The 25,358-nt window shown below is 39.3% G+C and overlaps 1 protein-coding gene across 3 annotated transcripts in view; it reads right to left on the bottom strand.

Annotated features, from left to right (window-relative positions):
• Positions 1-25,358, bottom strand: part of lpp (LIM domain containing preferred translocation partner in lipoma) — a 190,606-nt gene that overhangs the window by 159,789 nt on the left and 5,459 nt on the right. Inside the window, exons 2-3 of one of the 3 annotated variants that reach the window (XM_085447276.1) lie at positions 22,890-22,952; positions 1,988-2,032 (exon numbers count right to left, since the gene is read on the bottom strand). The gene's annotated coding sequence lies outside the window, so the exon portion shown is untranslated. Of the gene's footprint in view, positions 1-1,987; positions 2,033-18,748; positions 18,807-22,889; positions 22,962-25,358 lie in introns of those variants that run through there. The other 2 variants (XM_085447275.1, XM_085447277.1) reach the window with 2 other exon arrangements.

Below are 25,358 nucleotides of genomic sequence, written 5' to 3' on the forward strand. Positions count from 1 at the left end.
AGATAAAATTCCTGTGGCATAAGAATTTTATCAAACCTTAATATCAGGGTGAAGACTCCTTGCATTAAGGACCCAATGATCAAATTCTACATTGTTTAAACGTACAAAATTAAATTCACACAATTTCAACATTTTCATGCACCTAAAAATTAATTCAACGCAATTGTGCACATTATTAGCAAAAATGAATTCTTTAAAAAAATAATTACATAATGAAGTATGTAGTATGGAGACTGTAACAACACAAAGCATGATGATCTGGATGGGTAAAATTAAGGTAATTTCATAATTTTACTGATGTTTTTATTGCTGTTTACAACACCACAGTGAGTCACGTGACCGTTGTTTTCAGGCTGAAGTAATGCAGTCGAAAGTCACGACATCTATCTATGTAACCTCGCTGTAGATCAGAATCGATCACAAATAAATTCCTATGCAGGGTTTGGCTCAGAGCAGGACAATAGGAGCACACAGGAGCTGAAGGCTTGTGGTCTTTCTGTGTAGTGGAAAACTAGACAAAGTTCCACTTTTTTTTTTTTAAAAGGAGCCCGCTTTTTCCCCACATTTGGTATCTAAAACACATGATCTGTTTTCTCCTCACCGAGGCTAACTAACTAAATTAAGACTGCATCACGGGAACACCCTTAAGCCAATTTTCAATGACGCAAATACCTTGAATAATACACAATAGGGCTGCCACGATTTGTCGACTAGTCACGATTACGTCGATTATCAAAATCGTCGACGACTGATTTAATAGTCGACGCGTCGTTTGAAGCTTTGTAAGATCACAAAAGACGCAGGAATAAGTGGCAGGATTTAAGAGTGTAATAACGGACTGAAACAGAAGATGGCAGCATTGCATGTACAAGGATGTCAGCTACCGTTAAACCCCGAATATTTTCAAAAGCGCTCCGACGTTTTCGGAGACATCTGTTACCCACTAGCTCGTTAGCGAGCCAGGGGTTAGGCTCACTAGCGCTGTGAGAACACCGGACTCCCCGCAAATCGTTTTCAAACCCACCACCGTCTTTCGCTACTCAGGTTAAATATATATGAGTCACTTAGATAACTTAAAATGTTATTGTTTGGCTTTTTTTTTAGTATTTTATTTGTTCCTGAGTAAATCAGTTTGTCTGAGATTAAAGTTATAGTTTTTACACAGCTGAATAAACGTCAAGCAGACAACTGATTATCAGAAGTGTGAGATGCTCCAGAATATACTCCAGTGTCCTGTTATATTTTAGATAGCAAGGAGTTTATTAAACTTCACCGAAACAATCTGCAAATTTCATTAAAATTTAATAAACTATCATCTTGTCTTTATTTTTAGTTAGCACAGACCTTAAACACTTAAAGCTGTAAGCTAATGATAGTTATATAAGAGCAGATGCTGCTGGTGCAATAAGCTGTAGTTTTACGTCCAATGGATGATGATCTGATTAGTCGACTAATCGCAAAAATAATCGGTGACTAGTCGACTATCAAAATAATCGTTTGTGGCAGCCCTAATACACAAGTATCTGTAACTAATAAACAAGAATTTGTTACACATTTATTGAAAAAAACTGCAAATTATTTAATCATAAATGTACATGTTTTAAAATTTCCTACCTCCAAATTTGGTGTACGTGTGACAAACACAGAACTCACCGAGTTACATGTGCATCCTACTTATTCATCACAACATACATCCTGATGTACATCCTGATTATAAAAGAAACAAACAAAGGTAAGATGGCTTTTGGTTCAATGTCTAAACAGGAAAACCAAAAAGGGCCACTCCGCATTAACTACCTCTACCAATCAAGCATCGCATTAGTTTTCCTGTAGATATGCATGTAAGATGCCCGACCTAAAGTATGGTAATAAAAGAAATAAAACCAGACTTTGCATGGAAACACATCCAGCGTTCATGGAAGCCTGTCTGGTCCGTGAACACATTAGAAGAGGAGGAAGAGGAGTTAAAATTAGGTCGGGTACTTACCCAAATTTGACACAAAGTGATGGCGGGGGCTACAGGATCAGACACCTGAAAAAACAACAAACACCTCATAAATAAAAACAAGTTTGTCGCAAATAATAAATAATCATTTCAAGAAGAAAAGATCTGAAGAAATAAACTGAAATGGTCCAATTTTGAATCCATCCACATCGCCTTTCATGCAGCTGTTTACTTTTAAAAAGTTGGCATTAAAGTCTCTCTCTAACTCCTCAAGTTAAACGCTAACTTTTGACTGCAGGGGATAAATTCAAAAATGATAATTGTGACTGAAATTTCTATTTCTGGTGTTGTGAATGTCCTACATTCTGTTTAGATGCAGGTAAGGGTGGGGGTGGAATGATTTTTGTCTCCAGGGCCCAAAGATGTGTATTTCTCTTGCTGAGGAATGCTTTTGTTCTGATAAATTGACAGTGTCAGTTTCCCACATTGCCACAGTGTGGCATATACTATAGGGAGCAGTAGTGGGAACACAGATGCTACATACGATTGGCGTCAGTCAATGTGACAGTTCTTGTTTTTTCTTTCCTTTTGAAGGAGGGGAGGGGGGCTATTTTTCTAAATCTGAACTTCCAAGTCGAGGAAGCAGGAAGGAACAGGAATTAATACACCTACACTCCCCTTTTCCCTTCAGAATGGCAAAAATCTCTTTGTACTCGCATCATAATTACTGGTGGGCGCCAGTTTGGGAATCGTTATCCATGCCTCCTTCACACTTACTTTTTCTGTTTTTGCAAGTATTGTAGCGTGTTTTGAGAACAAGCAATTGACAACTAGGTCTTTTCTCAACCTCACTCCAGTTTCTGTACGCCGTCTTAATGTTAAGGAACGGTGGCGTTCCTTGTTCTAGCACATGCTTCCTATTTTGAGATTTTTTTTTTTTTTTTTTTTTGCAGCCGGGCGTGGATGGAAAGTAACCAGCAGATGAGGTGCTGAGGACGTTTCTCCAGGGAAATAATGTTGATGAACAAGCTCTATTTTGGAGTCTTTCCATGCAGTCTGACAATCTGAGCCTATTCAAAATGCAAACAAAAGTACTCAGTAATTTTATCCCTCAAAATGTTTTACTTTTCACTTTTAATTAGGAGTTTTACTGCTGAGCACCTTGGTATATTTTATAAAAAACAACCCCCCCACCCCCACCCCATACACACATTATCATCAACTAAACTTGCATGCTTTATATTTATGAAAACCTTCCACCAGAAGGGAAAATAAACATGACAAACTGCAACTACTTCATAATAATATGTAATAATATATGTGAAATAATGGATGTCTGCTGCATGTTTTAGTTCATATTTATGAAACTTTCCACATTAAAAAGAAGCTCACATGGTAAAAAAAATTATTTAACCAACTTTGCGTCTAGCAATGTATAAGTATTACCATTAGACATCAAGCAAGAGTGAAATATTTGATGGGATGTTAAAGAAAAACAAAAAAACTAATGCTGTGAGTACAATTTCACGAATTCTCAACAAGGACATTAAAAAAAAATTCAAATGAAAAAATTCCTTTAAAAAAAAAAAAACAAATCAAAAACCTGCTGACTGATTTTGACAGATGTGAAAATATTCTACCAATCATCCAACCCCAGTCGCTAACAAAAAAGCAGACAATCAGTCATTTAAATATCAATCCACAAAATTGTGTATTACAAAGGTATTTTCCAATATTTCCTTCTAATTTATCTGCTGAAGTACTGACGCACGTGTGAGCTAGCCTTCTGTCACCGTGCCAGTGCAAAGAATTCATCTGTTGTTCTCGAATCTTTGAGCTGCATGCCGACAGAATGTTTCAGAGCTCACCGCCCTGACCTATTTTCTTCTACAGATACCAAACAATGAAAAATGGCCACTCTCTTATAACACCATCTTCAGCTTTTCTCCTCCAAGTATCCCCATCAAGGCCACCCTTTTTACACACACACACACACACACACACACACACACACACACACACAATAACTACTGTGCTATCTGCACACGCAATGTTGACTGTGAAAGTAACAGCTAACTTGGGACCTTATTAAGTGTTTAGAAAATATTCCTCACTTCCTGTTTGCTTGTCTTACCATCAACTTAAGTTGCGTGCCACTGCTTTGTGGTTTGGATTCTTTATTTATACCTTTATTTACCCAGGGTGGTTTAGCAAGTGCTAATATTATTTTTCTGCAGATCGACACACACACACACACACACACACACACACACCTTACAGGAGTGTGTGTGTAACACAAACAGACTTTTGAGGCTACATCCAGATTTCCTGAGGTAAAAAAAAAAAGAGAACCTGGACTAGCGTTAGCGCCAACGTCTGACCAATGGCTGTGAAGGCTTTCCTGAGTAGTAGAGGGCCTGGGACCTGGGCACTAAATTTGATTGATCTTTGAGTGTCTGAGTCCAGCACGTTCTGTGCTCAGACATCTGGGGAAATGTCCAGCTGAGCAGAAAATGTGATCTGGCCAGAAATCGTGGAAAACACGGGATAGAGTTGCTCACGGGTGTGTGTGCGCATTGCCGTCCGTTGCCAACCTTGGCCAACTCAGAGAATTTAAAGCAACGTTAGAGTGAACGAGCTCTGTGCCTGTAAGGCAGCAGTAGGAAACAGCAGCTGTTCCAAATCTGTACAAGAAGAAATTTTTTAAAACTACTCTCAAACTTTTACGGTTTCCCAAACATTGTATTCATGATGGGGCTGGGAATGGGGGGTGGGGATATATATGTGTGCACACATTCTTAAATTAATTATTAAACCTATTTTATAGGATTTATTTCTTTAAATCTACTAAGTACCTTTTGATTTGATTTTAATTTTTAAAGTCTCTCTCTCTCTCTCTCTCTCTCTCTCTCTCTCTCTCTAAAGGATTAATTGCTAGTTAGTTTTGATTTTTCTCTAAGCTCTAGTTTTTCTCACACTTAGTTATATTCTTTCACCTGAGTAAAATTATGTGTGGGAAAGACTATTTTCCTAAAGTCTACATTAACAACGTGCACACAAGTCTCATGATATTCAAAAGTGAGGCTTTCAGGTCATGACTACTATACATGGTTATGAGCTAGAATAAGACCTAATTTGGTCTAATTTGGCAGCTTTCACCTATTTTGTGTCTAACACAGAGACAGTCTAACAGAAATGTTGTGCCAGTGCTGACAGAGATTTCACTCAGCTACACTGGAAGAAGCTCACCGTTAATCCCGAGCAGATAACTTATCAAGCACATTTTTCTAATCTCAGGCATATATGACTCATATTTTTTCTTTTCCAAAATAACTGTTAGAACTGTAAGAAAACACCTGCTTTCAGACATAATCCTAATTTTAAAAAAACAAATAACAAAACAAAGAAAAAAATTAATGCTCACACAATTACAAAGCTCTAAAAGGAAAAATAGAGTGATTGTGTGTGGCAGTTGTTTAAACACTTCACTTTCATGAAAAGTAAAAAGAATACCTGCTGTACATTATGGCACAAAGGCTTAGCTACCGATAACACATTTTTATCCGATATATGTTGACATATTCTACAAATAAACACAGACAAGTGGAAGAAGATGGATTGAAGGCACAATAAAAAAAAACAACCTTTTTTGAACTACAATTCCCAGAATGCCCTGGAAGATGCAATTTGTGTTATTGTTCATTTTTTGTTCATTGTTCAATTTATTTCATTAAAAAGTGTCAACTAGCTTTTTTCAGTAGATCTTGTTTTCACTGTGAGAGTATATGAGGCAACTTTAACCGAACACCGCCGATTCTAAAGTAAAAATAAAAGTTATGAATTTAAAGGGACGACTTTTTTTTTTTCAGATTTCAGTAGGTTTATATGTCAACAATGTTAACCATGGAAAGTTTACATCATACTACATCTAAAAATATGTGCATTATTGATTTTTTTTTTATGAGATATGACTCTGTCAAGTAAAGTGCAGCAAAGAGGTGGGAAAGAAAATGTCATGTTGTCCATGACCTCTGAATTACACCGTGCGATGCTACATCGATCTCTGGCAAACTACAGCAACAGCAGCATGCACCTGTCACTGTTACCGCACATCACATCTCAACTCAATTTAGCACAATTACTACTTAGGCATGATGGGGGGCACAGGGACATTTGGGGAGTTAGTATCTGCTGGGCCATGGTCCTCATCGGCAAGATGCGTGTAGATGCCAATAGGGGCGCAAAGAAGCCCAGGTGGCAGCAGATTTGGTCCCTCGGGAGACCTGCACATCAGCGACAGGAAAAGCGGTGGAGTCCCAAGGTGCCAAAAATAAACCGGGTTAGAAACCACAGTTAATGATTCTTCCACAAGTTGAACTATGAGATTCCTTTATGATCTTTACTTCTTCCAGATCAATTTTGATTACCAGAGGTTGGGCTTTTAGGTTGGGGCAAAGATCCACCACTGTGAAGGAAAGGGGTGCACTTGACTTATAAAAAGCATTTTGGACTAACTGCAAGCTATGGAGAGGTGAGTGTTGAAGACCCATAAAAAAAGGGAATTGCAGTAGTCTAGCCTTGAGGTGATGAAGGCATCAATGCGTTTTTCTAGGTCTTTAGTAAGAAGATAAGGCTCCACTTTGGCAATTTCATGTAACTGATAAAAACTGGACATTTGCTTCTCCAATTTAAAAGAGCTATCTAAAAATACTCAGAGATTTCTTACAGTGTTGGAATGATGACAAGTTATCCAAAAGGGCATGAGTTCCTGAAACAATACAATTATGTGTTGACCGTTTTTTAACATCATGCACAGTTAAGCAGAGGCAGCACTGGGACGGAGACATCCAGTTTCAAGGGGAAGTAAATTTGGATGTCATCAGGATAACAGTGAAAGGGAATGTTGTATTTCCTGAAAATAGATCCCAAAGGCAGCGTTATAAAGATAACAGAGTTGGACCCAAAACAGACCCCTGTGGCAAAAATGGTGACTATTCCACTTTCAAAGATACTGGCAGCAGCCAGTAATACCTCTTTCTTTACTTTTTGCTTAATTTTGTAGTGCTCTTGTACTTTCTGCCGTGACAAAAAATTTCTCACGTGTGGGACTAATAAAGGTTTATCTTATCTTATAGAGGTTTATTTCTCAGCCACCTAAGTAGATGCACCTGTTGTATGAATTTCAAAATCTTATGTCGTCTTATTTGAGTTATTACATTCACAAGATTTTCAGAAAACTTGGCCTTTGACCCTTTGACCTTGAGGTCGAGGTCACCAATATTCAAACTTGAAGGTTTTTAGTAGATACAGGTCTGGTATCAATTTGAAGCTCCCACATCACTTCTTTCTTGAGTTATCACACTCACAAACGTGGGTGCCTGCCTGCTCAGCTGACAGGATGACGACAATACCCATCAGTCTTTTATCACTGAGGGGTAAAAACCATAACCATCTGTACATAAAATAAGCGTTTTGTAATGGAAAAAAGAAAGGTTTTTAAAAAGGTTTTACTGCTTATTTTGGCTTCTTATTGTCATTTGTTTACAAGAACAAAATTATTATTCAAATAAAACCACTTGGTATAGCTCAGCAGGTTGTGAAAGCAGGCACCCGGCTTCCAGTCCATGTGGGCCATGTACTGCATGTCATTCCTGACTCTCTCCCCCTGCTTACCTGTGTACTCCACTGTACTGTCACCTAGTACTACTCTGAACTCTCCTTCAACTCTGCTGTAGTTTGAAAACCTCTTTCTTAGCTAGGCAGTAACAAAGCTGCACTAATAAATTAAAGAGACATGGGCAAAGAAATGTGCAATCTTTTTTTGATAGCAACTTAATAAAATGAGGCAATTTCACTCAATGCCACATCCATTATGATAACTTAGGTTGAAGTATTTTCCAAGGAAAAAAGACAATGAGCTAAATGCTAAAATTATCAAAGCCATTAGCTGTTCAGATAGACCACTTTCCTATCAAACAGAACTGATCATCCAAGTACATTAGACCATTTACACAATTCTAAAGAGCCACAATCTGTCAAAGAAAAGTAATTTAGGTCCTGAAAAGCTCTTTTTTTTTCCCCATCAGGTTACGACAGATAGAATTAAAAGAGTTTAAAAACACTGTACACGCATCACCTTTGTTCTAACCTTCAACTCCAAGCTGCATTGAGGACCACTTTGCTGTTTTTAACGGGGTATGTGATGTTTGTGAATGCTCACGTTGCACAGCTGACCCAAACTTGTCACACAGATCTGCCAGGTCTGAAGCTGGGTCCATTTCCTCTGTGGACACATGCTTTCTAAGTGCTCCTACAACGGACAACTTGATTGGGCCTTAATGTTTACAGCCCGAAAAGGTAGACCAAAGCAATGAAAAATACATATCCCTGTAAACACCTTGCCCTTTTTCCTGGGCTTTATGGTGTATTTATAACCACTTCTTTCCAGCACTAGAGCAAAGTGAAAGCCATGTTCAGATTAAATTAGCGCACGGCACCCTTTTCTGAACTAGGCACAGTTCAGGACCAGTGGGCTTGCACGAATAGGCCCGAGGGCAGACTTAAGTGCAGGGAAAATAACCTCGATAAGGAAACAAGTGGCTTCTTTGCTCTATACCTGACATGTTAACCGCTCGTGAGAGCTTCACGTGGACCAAAAAAATAAGACTACAGACTTCAGCTCCAGGTTTGAATTTGTAATTGCACATTTTGTGGTATAATTACATAAAGGTTCACTGATAGAATTCAAAAATACAAACCTTTTGCTGGGTCCTTGAAGAGTAAACAAAATGTACCAGGAAAAATACAACGCGAGCTGTCTACAACAGATTACTGTCCCACTTCCTGTTTAACATTAACTGCATTTGTCATATTTGTGCGGACACACAATGTTCCTGTGCAATTACAGATTACTGCCAACATCATCAGACTAAACTGTGATCTTGTTTACAGCCTTTATGACTTTAACTGCTTGTCCTTGTAACCCAGTTCGACTTTTGTTTAGTGAGCTTGTCACTTCCTTTGATCTCGGCAATAAAGGTGCACAAATGAGGGGAGCTGCATCTGCAGCTCGGAGTTGCAGAAGTAAAAGTAAAACACTTCTGGTGTGCGAGTGTGTTTTGAAACATCAATGAGGTCAGCACATTGTCAACAGTTGCCCTTCCACAACACTAGATGGTCCACTTCAGACTCCTCCTCACTGACGAAAACGGTCTCTTTGATTTAGGCGAGGGTGGGACAGACAACACCCGCTTGCTCACTGCGAGTTAAACGGGTCTTTGCCTTCCTCTGCACGGACTTTGTGCTACGGAGCCGGCAGGTTAAAAATTGTTTGTGCTCATGTCAGTCTGCATCACTTGCAAATTCACATGCACACGCTGTTCGTTCACACTGAGATTTTCTTTAAGGAATTTTGGTCACACCTGTATATAAGTGCATCTTCGGGTACAGACACATTCTAAAGTCTCAGAGTTTTCTGGATAGTTCTACTCTGCTTTCGGGAATTTTCCACACCTGTCCACAGGTTGCCCCCACCAAGTTTAACCTAATCCCCCCACCTGCCTAGCCTGTTTAATATTGCCTTGCAGGGACCAGCCTTTCCCAGCTTTCTGTTACCTGTATATGTTGTTTGCCTACTAACTGGTTTGTTCTCCTGATTATACCTGCATGTTTCAAACAGAAACCCTAGACGCTGAATATAATAACAACCATGCTGCATATGGAAAACTGCATCTCTGCACGTCCCTCCCTCCTGTTCCCTACTTGCCCCTACAAACCAGTCCCAAGTCCACCATCACAGACTCTCAGACTTTTACATGCGTCTCTGATAAATCTGTGAGGGCTCAGAGTTGTCCCAATGAGAAAATCTGTGGAGCTGGAGGGCTCTCTCAAAGACCTTTTAAAACCAATATGTTCAGTAAAACCACATGTAAATATACATAACACAAAAACACTAGATTTGCTTCATGCAAAGTAGAGCGTTTGCTAAGATCTGATGTTTTATGTCAAAGCAGTTCACACACTGAAATGTTGATCCACTGATTTGCTGTAAGGTGTGAGGCCTCAGTGACAAAGGGAAAAAATCTCACACCATTTGCTTTGGTTGCAGGTAGATTGCCACAATCGCCTGTATTTTACACTGAAATGTCTGCAAAACACTAACCACGGAGCAGCAGTGAAACATGAAAAATGTGACACAAACCACAAATGCAGAACATTCACCTTCAAAATAACAGTTATAACAAACACATTTCAAAAGGTGAAACTTCTACTTTGAAGGCAAATGACTTTTATTTCCTGTTTGTGTAGCACTGGTCACTTTCGAACCACTAGTAGTTTGTAGTTTGTGAGTGTTTGCAAGCAAACAGAGTGACAGGTCTTCTATACTAACTACAGACAAGCATAGCAATGTGCTAAAGCAATCACAAGCAGGATTTCGGTGCTGCACTACATAATCCACTGTGACCAATGTTACGCAAGCAATTACCAACAAACTCCAGCAACCAGTTGCCAAACAGCCACGGAAACACATTTTTCTCTGCAACTACTGGTTGCCGGGGGGATGCCAACTGGTCTCCAAGCCGTGTGACTGATGCCTAAGTAAAAGGGATTAGACGAGACCTAAATAATGAGGGCTCTCAAAAACTTACGTGGCATTTACACATCAACACAGCTATTTGGAGACACCATGGACAAGTAGTCTTTCCTGTTCACCTGAATGTCACATGTATAGTTGGTGGGCTGTAATATGCAGTCTAAGTGGCGAGACTATGGAGCCACAAAAAAGGCATGCATGCAGATGTCTGTTCAGAGCCACACTGAGCGAAGAGGATGCTAGAGGAAACCAGAACACAGCTATTCCTGTTTATAGGTTACAAAAACATCTTCTTCAATGTTAGATCATAAAAGACTGGCTTATGAGTGACAGCCAGGATCAGTTTCTCCTCCAAAATCGTTGCCAGTATTGATACCATAAATCCCAGCCTTCTTATTTTTGATGAGTCAGTCAGGGAGAAGTGACAGTGATGAGTGCTGTGCTGATCCAAATATTTAGAGTAGCTGAGAGCACTGTGAGAATCACACAAAAAAAAAAAAACAAACACTGAAAGCATTTGTGTGTCATCGGCTTCAAAGGATTTGTAAATAAAAAGGAAAAATGCTGCCTGACCATACAACCGTGCGATGAGAGCCACAAGCAGCTAAATGATGTCAAAAAACTGGCACAATAGCAACCTGAGAAGCAAACAGTAAGGGCCAGACAGTGCTGGCTTCCAGTGATGGGACTTTTTAAAATAAGAGGGAAATTTTCATAATATATCAAAAAATGACTGAATGTTTGGGGGGGGGGGGGGGGGAATTTAGATGAGTCATCAAATGTTCTAGGTCAGCTTGTACTACACCTCCATGGTCCATCAAATTACAAACACTGGTGTCATATTCACTGTTTTTAAACCTTTGTCCTCTTAACTGCTCTGAAAGAAGTGGGAAGAGTTTTTTCTGTGTCAACAGAGAAACCCTGTCCCTTCTCACTGTTCAACCACACGAGACTAACGTTCCACAAAGGAGACGGAAAAAAAAAAAAAGTTTAGTTGTAAACAAATACTGATGTCTCATCATATTTATTAAAACCAAAACTTGAAAATAACCATTTTTCTTAGAGATAAACTCTAGATACTAGAAAAATGCCCAAGGCTTATTTCGCAACACTTTAATCATCAGCATCAGAAAAAAGTTGCATTTACACAGACTAGAGCTCGAGGCCAACAAGTGCAATCCCTGAAAAGTGGCAAAACAAATTTAGGGCTTTGGTTAATATGGCTCTTTTTAATTTGATCCTTCTACAACAAATGAAAGTTGGGCCAGCAGAGGGTTTTAAGAGATTAGGGAATACTTCTAATGTACTGGATCTGTCTGATGATAACAAAAGTGACCTCAGACCTGACACAGAAGGCCCCCTTTCACCCTGAGCTTAAACCTATCAGGGAGCTTAAAACAACAACAAAGCCATATTACGTGAAAGCGCTCTATGTGAGTGCCGTGGGAGGCCACACGTTGTTACCAAACTCGCATTGCACGCAGCAGTATATAATGTAAAATTGGATAATCCATTAACCAAGCGGATTCTAGGCCAACTCACTAAGACCTAGAGCATACCCTTTGACCCCTCATGTATTATATCTGACATGTGAATGGTGCAAGTAAATGCAAATGTGGACCCACAGAGACGCTTTCTCTTTATGTTATACGTGGAAGTTCCCTCCACCTCTTCCCAAATACTTGTAATAGCATTAAAGGTACTTTAGAGTCTGAACCTTGTTGCATTACTGCTCTTATTTCTGCGGATAAATGCTTTCCATTTAGTTAAGCCATGGCATTTTATTATACATTTATTTTAAATGTATATGTTTGTTGCTATATCGTTTTTCAGAATCCAATAAAGCTCAATCAGTATTATTACCAGACAAAATAAAGAATTACCATTGAGGTGATTTTTAAATACACAGCAAAGGTCACTTTCTAGATGCCATTTCTTCTTTCTTTTATTTATTCATTTTTTTAACTGTATTGTTGGACTAGAACTTCAAAGTGAGCTTGTTAAAATGTTTAAACTAGTGCTGTCAACGTTAATCTCGTTAAAATGATGTTAACACCATAACCGCATTAACGCGGCAAATCTCCGTTAGCGAGTTAGCGCGGATCGCCTCGTGCGTGGGGCTGCACGGCGTCAACGCGTTAGCGTGGTTAGCTTGTCAACACATTAGCACGGTTAGCTCGCCAATGCGTTAGCCCGGTTAGCTTGTCAACGCATTAGCGTGGTTAGCTCATTAGCGCTGTGCAGCCCCATGCACAGGGCAATCTGCGATAACTCGCTAACGGTGATTTGCCGCGTTAATGTGGTTATGATGTTAACGTCATTTTAAAGGAGATTAACGCTGACAGCACTAGTTTAAATAGTGTTAAAATTTTCATATTCTACAATATCTACACACACAAAAAAAATAGTACACTGAGGAAATTAAGGCCATTAAGTTTGGCTTTGAACGATTATGAAATTGGATACTAGGTAGCATTTTATTTCTAGCTAGGGAGTTTATTGTTGTCTTTCTGTTTGATTTTACATAACTTATGAGACTTTATTCTCTGCAGATTTTAATGTTAATAATTTTACAGTAAATAAATGTCATTGTTTGCTATATCTGAAAGTCCTTCAGCAGGGTTTTTTTCTCTAGGATGTGTTTGTTTGGATCCATATCATGGAGAGATCTTCATGTTCCCACGGATGTCAGGTAAAGGTCATCTCAACAGTTGACAACCAGTCATCTATTCACTCAGATGCTTTCAGGCTCTTTTACAAATTTCTCACATTTCTTTTCTTGAAAACAATAATAAACAATTACATCTGTAAAACTTTTATGATTCTGCTAGGACAACAACACTCATTACGGGTTTGTCTAGCTTTAGCAGACACTCACGTTTCCAATCTGTCAAAGCTGTGCTGTCAAAGCAAACATCCTTTTCAGCTGATAGAGCTTTGTTTGCTTCAAACAAACACCTCATATCTGTTGCAAATAGGGGAAAACCCTGTTTGCAAAAGATATGGCCTGAAATCTAAGTACATCAGTTCCTGAAAAGAAGCTACCACGCTAACACGAATAAGCCCCAAATCACAAGTCAAAATCAGAAGATATATTTGCTTAATCCCAAAACATTACATACAAGTACCACAAAATGGCCTTGAGGGTAACGAATAACCTGTCACGCCTCCGTTTTGCATACACAGCCTGTTTCTTGCAGATACAGAAAACTGAAGTCGTGATGTACGGGTGCATCGGGGACAAATGCGAGGTTACGTGAAGACTCAGTCCCAGGTGTGAGCCGGTGGAGTGGAGACAGTGGCTTCCAGTCAGGATAATGATTTGGGTCAGTAGGTAACTACGTTCCTGGACCACGGGGGACTTGTTGCCAATTAATCCTGCCAATGAGCCAAGTGGGCACTGGAGACTGATAAATGCAGCTCTTTCAAGGAGTGATGGGGTAAAACTTCAACTGCTGACACCACAGTCAGAGTTAAAATGACACAGTAAGATTAGGAATTGTACCAAGCCTGACGTAATGGAAAACCACAACTCTTCCCAGTCAATTAAGCATTGTAAGCACTGCCTTAACTTCTCAAACACTGGCAGAGAGCACTGAAATCCACTCCAAACACAAAACTCTGAAACATCAGGTTTTACCAACCACTTCCTCTCGTGTCTACAGTTCCTCCTCAACTTTAAATCAACCTCAAAAGAGAGGTTTATGCTATGGTATTTCCCCCAGTCTCATTGACTTTATGAGAACAAAAGGCAACTTCTGGGCAACAACAGACTTTTACACACACACAAAAAAAAAAAGTTCCAAAATGTATGAGTCTGAATCTGGTTAAAGTTTCAGGTCATTTACAGTGCTAATAATAAGCGTTTCAAATCGCTTGGTTTCACAGCATACAAAGGTAAAATCTGAATTCTTCGTCCTGTCATCATTTCAATCTGTTTTATGTTTTGGAGTTGAAATGTTCTGGCACCTCATTAACAGCCCCGTGTTTTGCCAACTGCATGCTTCAGTAAGTTGATGGTCTTTAGAGGCCAGCATCTGTCACTGCGTGCCAAGCAAGTGTAAAGTGTCCCATTAGCCTCGAGCTTCTGTCTAATCTGAGATTAATCATTTAGTGGCATCTGATCCTAAACGATTGGGGCACCTCTCGTCCTTTACGGTGTGAAATATTTACTGTTATGACGATGGCTCCTCTCCACGAAAAATCTAATCGGGACTTCTCACCTCAACTTGCTCAGAAACAAAAACTTGTTCTGTTGCGCTGCAATGCGCAGAAATTCTCCCACATTTTATGAATATTTTCTGAGCTGCAGGCCCTTGAAGTAGACGAGGAGGGGGCAGGAGGTTAAGATTTAATGCTCTTTAATTCATGTCATTCTTTCCAGCACGTTTTGAGCCTTCATCACCCCCTTTGGGAATCAAGATGAATCATATGAGTATCATGACCATCACTTATATATGTGAATAAGATTAATGACATCTGTCTATTATATAGGCACCAGTGTTTTTATGTTCCATTTTACCACCCTAAGCTACACTTGCTTAAAGTCTTATTATAAGACTAATAGAAACAGTTTTCATACAAAAGGAATCATGGCTAGAAAAAGAGTCTTGCTCAGACGTGCCAGAGAAAATATGAATTAAAGGCTGATGTTGACGTCTGAAACTGGACTCAAGAAAACATTTTAGGAAAGAGGAACTTCCGTGGGAACCCTTTCAGGAACTTCATAGTTTGATCAAAAAAAAATGTTTGTTTTTTTTACTGGTTCATGCCTCCATAAAAAAGTCCCTGCTCCTCAGCGAGTCCCTTTTGTGTTCCAGAAACTGAGAAAGTATAAACCAGTAGGAAAAATCAATAGAACAAAAGATGGGAATTTCAAAAACAAAGGGCAGCAAGAGCACGAGAGGGAATCTGACATTGTTTTGTTCTACTCAAGCAGAAAACAGCGCCTTTAAAAGAAAAAAAAAACCCAAGTAGTTTCAATAAATCATTTTAGAGATGGGCCTCCCTTCTTTCCTTTCAGCTCGCCCTGATGGGTCAAATTTTGGAGTTTTCTGTATTTATAAGCCCTAAATTGCTTTTTTCCCCCCTTTTTCTTCTCTTTCAAATGTTTTTTTGTAAATGATCAATTAAAAGTACCAACATATATTGAGCTTCTTTTATATGGTAATATTTACCTCTGAAAAAGGAAGATCCTGTCAAAGACGGCAGTTGGCCCAACATAGAATTGATGACATTTCTGAGTCAACCTGGATCAGTATGAAGAGATTTTAGGATAGAATCGTTTACCAGTAAAACTGGACTCGTTTAAGTTGGAATAAATATCCGATTTAAATAAGGACACATCATGGTGATGTTCTAAATATCAAGCTAATCTGGGTCCAGTTTTCCTCCTGCATGGTGTGCAGTGAATTTTCAGTTTAGGTAGAGGTATGCACACACTGACCGCTCTTGTTCTAAATTTATAGGCAAACTAAATCTAACAAATTGCGGAAAAATCCAAACTTGAACTTAAGAGAACACAATTCATGGCCACAGGCCTCGGGAGCCGAGAGTTCACTGGCAGCGTACGGAGGGAAAGTCTGAGCTCTACAACAAAACCGAAACACAGTAAATTTAAGCAAAAGTTGGAGACTCGATTATTATGAAATATGTCTGCGTATGCCTGGCCCAGACAAGTCAACACAAATCTGACAACTTGCCAAACAAGAAGGTGGATCACAACAGTAAGCGCAGGGTGCGGGCCTCGTTTTGCAATGGAAACGCGGACAATTAATGCAGGCAAAGTGTTGAGGAAAACCTACTTCAAAGGGCCAAAGACCTTAAACTGAGGTGATGATTGGTGTTCAAACATGATAAAGGCCACCAGCATGCTGCCAAATCAACAATAAAATGAGGGGTGCGGCCAAAGCTTTGACTTGTCCTGAAAAATAATGCATCGGAGATTGTTTATTGACTCACTCTATCCAGCACGAGTGCGAGAGAAAGAAAATTCAGCCTCAGCTGCGAGGAAAACCCCTAAATCAAGATGCCCAGCCACACACATTCTGACATATGAATAAAGATTTGCGTATTTTGATTTTCCTCAAAAAGCACAAGTTCCAAAGCTTGACTAATTCCTGAATATGTCACGTCCATCATCTCTGATGCCACAGGAGAAAACAGGAGCCGCACCAAACGTGTGAGTTTGATCTGCACTCTAAAGGTCTAAGCAGCACAGGAAAATGGCTGTAAAGAAAACATCATTAGTTACAGAGTAAACAGGAGTTCAACAGAAAAACAGAAAGCAATCAAACCCTAAAGTGATTCTCGTTAATAGGAAAGATAATCTCCTCCACTTTAGCTTGATTCTCCTCAACTCAGCTGGTTCCTCAGTGTAATTGCTCCTGTTAATCATGCCTTAATTTGTTGACGAGATTCATTTGGAAGACTTGACTTTAGAGAAAGAAAAAAAAACTACACGCAATCTCCTCCAATCTGGGTGCGCCAGCATCTTGAAATTAAGGATATGCAAAGAAGACCGAGACCAGATTAAGTCATTTTAAGAGTATTAGAGATGCCCCTAAAGACTGATGTAACACCGTGATCGGCACGTGTCACTGCTTATTAAACCAGCAAAACTGATCAGCCATCTCATTCTTCTTAATAGGAATACTGAAGAAACTTCTGTTTGTCCCTCTTTACAGTACCCATGTAAGAGTTTTAGCTTGTTTATAATAAAAACATCATAAAAACCCCTAACGCTCACTCCCTGCTGGCTCACAATCCAAAAAAGCCCAGGGCTGGAGCTCAATATTTATTTAAGATAATTATAAATCTGGTTGAGGTTTTTTCTGCTTAAATTTTAGAGCTTCCCTCAAGGAGGTTTTGTCCTTCCCCCAAGGAGGTTTCGTCCTTCCCCCAAGGAGGTTTCGTCCTTCCCCCAAAGAAAAATCAAGGGAAAAAATACATTTTTATTGGTTAAATAGTCAGAAATTCCACTAAAATATATAAACTTTTGCTTAGCAAGATAACACAGACTTAAAATTTTCTTAAATTTCTTAAAAAGACCCTGATTAGGTCATTTTCCTATAAATATTGATGCCACTTTACAACTATCATTAAAATAAATAACACTACCACCTAAGCCGGGGCTTTTGATTCTCCTTTCATAAGGTTCCTGCAATAGACACGCATTTGAGGTTTAAGCCAATCAGTCTGCTTTTCAGTTACTTAAAATTTCAAGTTAACAATTATCAGAATTATTACATTAGAAAATAATTGGATTCTCACTGTATGTATAATGCTTGCCATCACTGAGCAGCCCTACTAGATATCTGTCACCAGATATCTCAGGACACCCTAAAAGGTCACGTGTCTGACCCCCATGGCTCAGAGAAGTTTTTCCCACAAAGGCAGAAGCTACTTAACATTAAACGGTGTAAATAATCATTTCAAACATATTTTCAGTGGCATGTAATAAAACACAAATTAAAAGGAAACATTTACGCAGGCAGTTTATCTCTCAGGTTAAAAGGCTTACAGAGTCCCAGTGTAATTTAGAGATAGAAGTAATTAGATAATCAGACCACACCATCACTAAAATCAGCAGCCTGAGCCCTCGCAGCAAAGTAAAATCATTTACCTCTTGCTCGACTTGTGAAGTGGAAAAAAACTGCCAGGCAGCTGCCATTAAGTGTTTGAAGTGTGAAAGTAAGAGCCAGGAGGGAGGTCAGACCTGTTAAGGTGTAGCTATCAGTAAGAGTGGCTGTTTGCAAAACCAGAATTCTTCAATGACCTGAGCTGCCCCTCACTCACTCACACTCAACGACAGGACAGCTACAGGAAAACATACTGGGCTATTTAAAAAGTTCTGCCCCAAAAATGTGTGTTCGGTTTGGTCAGACATAACACTTTTTTTTGCATTTTTCACCTTCATCTCTAACTTTCTGGCATAACTGAGACATCTGCGTACAAAGTCAGTCTCGCAGTAAGAAAAATGTGTCACCGGAGCGCTGCGCTCATCTGAACTTTTTAAACATTTTCTGAAAATATCTGGTGAGCCAGAGAAACAATCCAAATCGATCCCCTCACCTTTTCATATTATGATAATAATGATAAAGGTTTCCCAAAAGCAGCCGCATTATATGCAAAAAAATACATGTGTGAAACTGCTACTTAAGCTCCTTTCAAGTGATTAGATTATAAATTAAGCACATAATGATACTCACAGTTTCTCTTTAGATCACTGAGGCACACAAACTGCTAGCTTCACTAAATGGCAGTGACTTGGAAGACTCCTCTCACCCCCAGAAAGCCTTGTGCAGCTGAAATGACTCACATCCCCTCATCCAACCTCTGTCAACCATCATGAGGAGGTAAACACTTCCAAATATGGAGAAAATATGAAGACGGTATTGGAGGGCAATATCAGTTTGGTTTGCTTTTAGCTTGGAATGCCATACTCTGTGAGCCAGAGTCACTCCACGGAGCCAGTTCTGCGGTGCATACCTTTCACTTGGAATAATAATGATGATTGTAGAGACTTTTCACATTGTTTTTGGTTGAGTCTGACCTAAGATGGGTGACAGTGTGAGCTTGCTCTTATATTTAAGAGAATATATTTTAAAAAAGGAAAGAAAGAAAAGAAAAAATGAGCGGCCTCAAAAGTACAGGAATGTCCAAGAAATGCAGAATAAAGTGAATATCAATATAATTCACTCCCTATTAACCAGGAAAGCAGGGCCAGATTAGCAGGTAAAAACAGCCCACGTGCTGTGAGGAGCGGTCTTGTCGCACAGATTGTCTTCAAGTGATTAAGAGGGTGTAATTAAAGTCTGATTACGCCCCACGAGTGCCATAGGTCAGCCGCTAAACAGCCGGTAGAAGAGAACATTACAACGCCCTGCATGGACTGGAAGTGTATTGAGGAGCAACTTGGCTTGAGAGTGCTCATTTCCTGAAACAGCTCAGCCCACTTCATTCAAATCCCACAGGAGAAGACCATTCACTGACACTTCAAGATACAGTCATTTTCTGTTTTTGCTTCCCTCATTTCTAATGCGGGGAATCGTTTTCTGTAACAAACTTCATAGAAATCTGACTCAAAGTCAGTCTGAACAGTTAAATGAGAAGTCAAAGTTTTCCCCCTGACTCTAATGCCACATATGTAAATAATGTGCACCTGAGACATCTGTGATATGAAGGGTCTACAAGGTTAAAGTAAAGCTCTGCCCTTCTTTTGGCATTTGCATTACTTTCTTAGGAAGCTGAACTCCAAGTGCATGTTTGGAAGGATATTAAAAGAGACTGCTAAATGGGGCCTCACGAGAAGGCAGCTGCAATGTAAACACAGAAGAGCCTTAAAAACTTCACGACTCATTTATGCAAAGACGTAAAGGCGCTTATAAGCCAGTCTGATGCAACTTCAGTCTTTGCACAAAACTTGAAAGCATCAGGTGGCAGCACGGAGGCGCACCCAAGCTTTCCAAAACAAATCATTAAGTAATACTTGATGATAAATCTCAAAGCAAAAATCAGCTGCCTGTCTAGTGACTGTCCCTCCTGGACTTTAGATGGTAATCCCGATTCTGCTTTGCAGCCTTGTGAGATTGACACGTTGGAGCTCCACCTGACACAGGTGTTGGTTACAATGACCCTGCAATTCACAGAGGACAGAGAAGACTCCTACAACCAGCATTCGGCCATGACAGTCCGATTTTTTCTTGATTTTGGCATCATTAGAAAATGATCATGCAAACAAAATAAAAAGAAAACAATCACTTTTTTTTTAACATTCATTTTGATTATGAAGTTCACCACTTTCCTTTACTGGGGTGTGTTTTCCACCCACATAAACACCCAAAGTCACTTGTTATTTAGTTCAACTCAATCCAAGACAATTATTAGACACGCTTCAGTCAACAAGATCTATCTGAAGGAAGAAAAGTTCACAAGGCCGCCTGCAGCGCTTACTGGTTTGAAGAAGTGGAAGACTGTCTGGAAGCAGTGGTTTACCTTGTAAGATATGCTTTATGGTCAAAATTATTCCCCAAGTCTGTGCTGGATGAACCTAATGAACCTAAAGGTGTGTCCACCATATCTGCTATCGTCTTGTTCTCAAGTTATCACAATATACAAGATTTTTAGAAAGCTTACCCTGACCTGGAGGTCGAGGTCTCTGAGATTTTTGGTAGATGCATCTATGGTATCAATCTGAAGCTCCTACATCATTTTCCAGTTATCGGAATCACAAGACTTTTTGAAAAGTTGATCTCTTGAAGATATAGAAATGCTACCAAAAACATAAGCCTCCTTTGTGGAAGTAGTTAAGATGATTCCAAGCATTCTTTTTTATTCGTAATGCCTACATTACCCACAATGCACATCCACTACCAAAACAAGTTGGAGATTGCGATGTATTTTGGAAGTGGCGGCTAATATGTTAAGTTTTTTCTTGCATTTGCACGACTCACTTGTCTCCACACTAAGGCTTGCTGATAAGTGACATTACACCTGATGTACAAAAGCTCACGAAGATAATAGAGCAATAACAAGTTCATAGGAATCCTCACTGGAAGGAACACAATGATTAACAAGTAACTCCTTGTACTGTTTAACACTGAGCCCATCATTACAGCTTCATTGTGGGCATGCTGCTTTTATGGTAGAACATGAAGTTCAGACCCAGGACTAAGTCCCTACGTTTCTAGTGTGGAAATTAGTACACTTAACCTTCCAACCAAGCTCTACAGGGAGTGCATAATTATTAGGCAAATGATTATTTTGTCCACATCATCCTTTTCATGCATGTTGTCTTACTCCAAGCTGTATAGGCTCGAAAGCCTACTACCAATTAAGCATATTAGGTGATGTGCATCTCTGTAATGAGAAGGGGTGTGGTCTAATGACATCAACACCCTGTATCAGGTGTGCATAATTATTAGGCAACGTCCTTTCCTTTGGCAAAATGGGTCAAAAGAAGGACTTGACAGGCTCAGAAAAGTCAAAAATAGTGAGATATCTTGCAGAGGGATGCAGCAGTCTCAAAATTGCAAAGCTTCTGAAGCGTGATCATCGAACAATCAAGTGTTTCATTCAAAATAGTCAACAGGGTCGCAAGAAGCGTGTGGAAAAACCAAGGCGCAAAATAACTGCCCATGAACTGAGAAAAGTCAAGCGTGCAGCTGCCAAGATGCCACTTGCCACCAGTTTGGCCATATTTCAGAGCTGCAACATCACTGGAGTGCCCAAAAGCACAAGGTGTGCAATACTCAGAGACATGGCCAAGGTAAGAAAGGCTGAAAGACGACCACCACTGAACAAGACACACAAGCTGAAACGTCAAGACTGGGCCAAGAAATATCTCAAGAAGGTTTTATGGACTGATGAAATGAGAGTGAGTCTTGATGGGCCAGATGGATGGGCCCGTGGCTGGATTGGTAAAGGGCAGAGAGCTCCAGTCCGACTCAGACGCCAGCAAGGTGGAGGTGGAGTACTGGTTTGGGCTGGTATCATCAAAGATGAGCTTGTGGGGCCTTTTCGGGTTGAGGATGGAGTCAAGCTCAACTCCCAGTCCTACTGCCAGTTTCTGGAAGACACCTTCTTCAAGCAGTGGTACAGGAAGAAGTCTGCATCCTTCAAGAAAAACATGATTTTCATGCAGGACAATGCTCCATCACACGCGTCCAAGTACTCCACAGCGTGGCTGGCAAGAAAGGGTATAAAAGAAGAAAAACTAATGACATGGCCTCCTTGTTCACCTGATCTGAACCCCATTGAGAACCTGTGGTCCATCATCAAATGTGAGATTTACAAGGAGGGAAAACAGTACACCTCTCTGAACAGTGTCTGGGAGGCTGTGGTTGCTGCTGCACACAATGTTGATGGTGAACAGATCAAAACTGACAGAATCCATGGATGGCAGGCTTTTGAGTGTCCTTGCAAAGAAAGGTGGCTATATTGGTCGCTGATTTGTTTTTGTTTTGTTTTTGAATGTCAGAAATGTGTATTTGTGAATGTGGAGATGTTATATTGGTTTCACTGGTAAAAATAAATAATTGAAATGGGTATATATTTGTTTTTTGTTAAGTTGCCTAATAATTATGCACAGTAATAGTCACCTGCACACACAGATATCCCCCTAAAATAGCTAAAACTAAAAACAAACTAAAAACTACTTCCAAAAACATTCAGCTTTGATATTAATGAGTTTTTTGGGTTCATTGAGAACATGGTTGTTGTTCAATAATAAAATTATTCCTCAAAAATACAACTTGCCTAATAATTCTGCACTCCCTGTAGAACCACGTGACAGAAAACACAGCAACATGTAAAAAGGTAAAACTCAGCAAAGCAAAAAAGCTCTCTTACTTTTTCTCCACTTTGACGTCGCTGTAGTGTTTCTGGAAGACGATGAAAGCCGTATGTTGAAGTCTGTTGACACTGAGAAATAATAAAAAAAAAAAATCCTCAGTGTTACTCAAATGGATTACACAACTTTAATTGTGCTATGCAGGACCCACACTGGCATGGTAAGTAGGTCCTGTCATCTCACACACATTTTTTTTTCCATGACTGTGTTGTTCATCAGCAGAAAGATGAACTTTGGGCAGGCTTCCTATAAATCGTGCATGAACCTAAGCGCTGGTTGTCCATTTAAATTTGAGTCTGTCAAACACCTGTCACCCCTCTGGGAGCAATACTTCATAGCAAAGATGTAGAGCGGGAACAACAATGCTGACAAGTGACACCGCAGAAAATATTTCACCACAGCACAACAGACTAAAATTTAATATAAATGCACTCCTGACAGGTGAAGGACCAATTTGTTTGCACTGGCCATCATGTGTTCAAGTCAAAGCATCTCATTACTTTGTAGGGATTAGGCGTCAAATTTAAGACACTACATACTCCAGCAGACAGGTTCAATGAGCTTGGCTGATCTGACTTCCATCTGATTGTACCAAACCATCAGATGGAAGTCTGATGGTTTCAAAAATGTTGAATGTCCAATTTATCCAGCCAAAATTGGAGCAAAACTTTAAAAAAAAAAAAAAAGGCTAAAACCTAATTCTGAATTGAAAGATAAAAGGGTGAAAAAATTGTGATAATATTTTAGTCCCTCCAAAACAGTCATACTGCAAGGCTCAAAATTAAAATCATCTTGCAACCAAAGACGGGCTGTGACACACATTTTTAAGCTTAAAAAAAAAACAACTATTAACTAGCCAACAGGAATGAAGATTGTAATAATGGAATAATTAACACGGTAACTTATTTATATACTAATTCTTATTCGTGGTAATTGTACATAGATTTTCTACTGCTTATCCAGGTTGAGGTCACATGGGCAAAAATATGTATGCTACAAACACATTTACAAGGGCTAATTTCTGTATTGCTGCATTTTACACTGGTTTTGGTCCATTTACCAGTGACTAATATGCATGTCAAACCAAGAAATTACGCAATCCATATCATGCTTTTTATCAGATGAGTTACTTAAACTATATTATCTACTGATAATGTCAGCTTGCTCGCTCTATAATTATGGGATCTGGTTGTGTAACTGTGAAAGAGTTACTGACAAACAAGATCTGCATGGTGCACTGGTGAGGCATCACAGACGAATTTGGAAAGTTAAAACAGCACAGAGATCTGATCCATCACATTTATCAAATCTTTTAAATCTGGAGGTCATACCATCGTATGCTAACTAAAAAGGTTTCTGTAGGTACTTTTAATATATGAAGTATTTGGCTTTTGATATGTATTTGTGTTTGTATGATATGTAAGTGCTCCAGGGCAAAGGTTTCCAGGGTTTTCTGAAGGTCTTCAACATTTTTTTGTTTTACTAATTTTCAGTCCAGTCCTCGTACCTGACCATTTTCAGATGAATGATTTTTGGTTGTTTGTTTATTAAGCTACTTAACATTGATCTATGAATCATTCAAGGATAAGAACGGCACCAAACTAAATGGATGGACTGCTGTTGGGTCTATACATAAAAGCAAAGAACCACTTTTAAATTGTATTTTTGGGGACTTTGTTACTGGAAGCCTGTGGCAAAAAAAAACACCATTTGCTCCTATTTCTTTTGCAGAATCCATGAAAAATGCCAAAGAGTTGGCATTTTTCATACATTTGCCATACAAATGGATGGAAATAAAATTGTATTTTGCACCAACAAGGTGATTCCTAAATAGCGATTAGATTAAATCTTGGCACATCTTGGAATGGGGTGCAGCTATCTATAAAACACGGTAGAGGCTCTGTCATGTTTTGGGGCTCCATTTCAGCCAGTGATGTTGTACTTGTCATAGAAAAGTAAAGTTTTGATCCACTATTTTCAAAGATTGGTAACAGCTTCATTCAAAACGCTCTGCCAATGCAATAAAATCACACCTGAATAGAAAAAACACACAATGGAACACTATCAGTCACGGACTGGCTTCCCTAGAGCCTGGACCTCAACATTATTGAAACAGTGTGGGAGGGAGAAACATCCATCTACGAAGCCTGGAGAACTATTCCTGAATACTACTTAAAGAAACAACAGGAAAGCTTTCCTGAAAGCTTTCAGGCTGTGTTGAAGAATAAAGGTGGTCACACCAAATACTGACTTTCAAGCTTGTTGGAACTGTAAAAACTCTGTTTTTGACCTATTTTCCTAGAAAAAGAAAAAAACCCAAAAAACTATCAACGGTGATTTTCCAAAGATGTCATTACATTAAACAGCAAACTGATGACTTGCGTCTCCATGAGATATAAAAATTCAACCTTTATGCTACTTTTTGTTTAAATGTTATGCTGAATGGACATTAGTTATATACCGTAGAC

Source organism: Copadichromis virginalis, linkage group LG23, assembly GCF_057382275.1.
Source record: "Copadichromis virginalis isolate Kocher_CV1m ecotype Utaka linkage group LG23, C_Virginalis_male_GT1.1, whole genome shotgun sequence".
NCBI classification, from domain to species: domain Eukaryota; kingdom Metazoa; phylum Chordata; class Actinopteri; order Cichliformes; family Cichlidae; genus Copadichromis; species Copadichromis virginalis.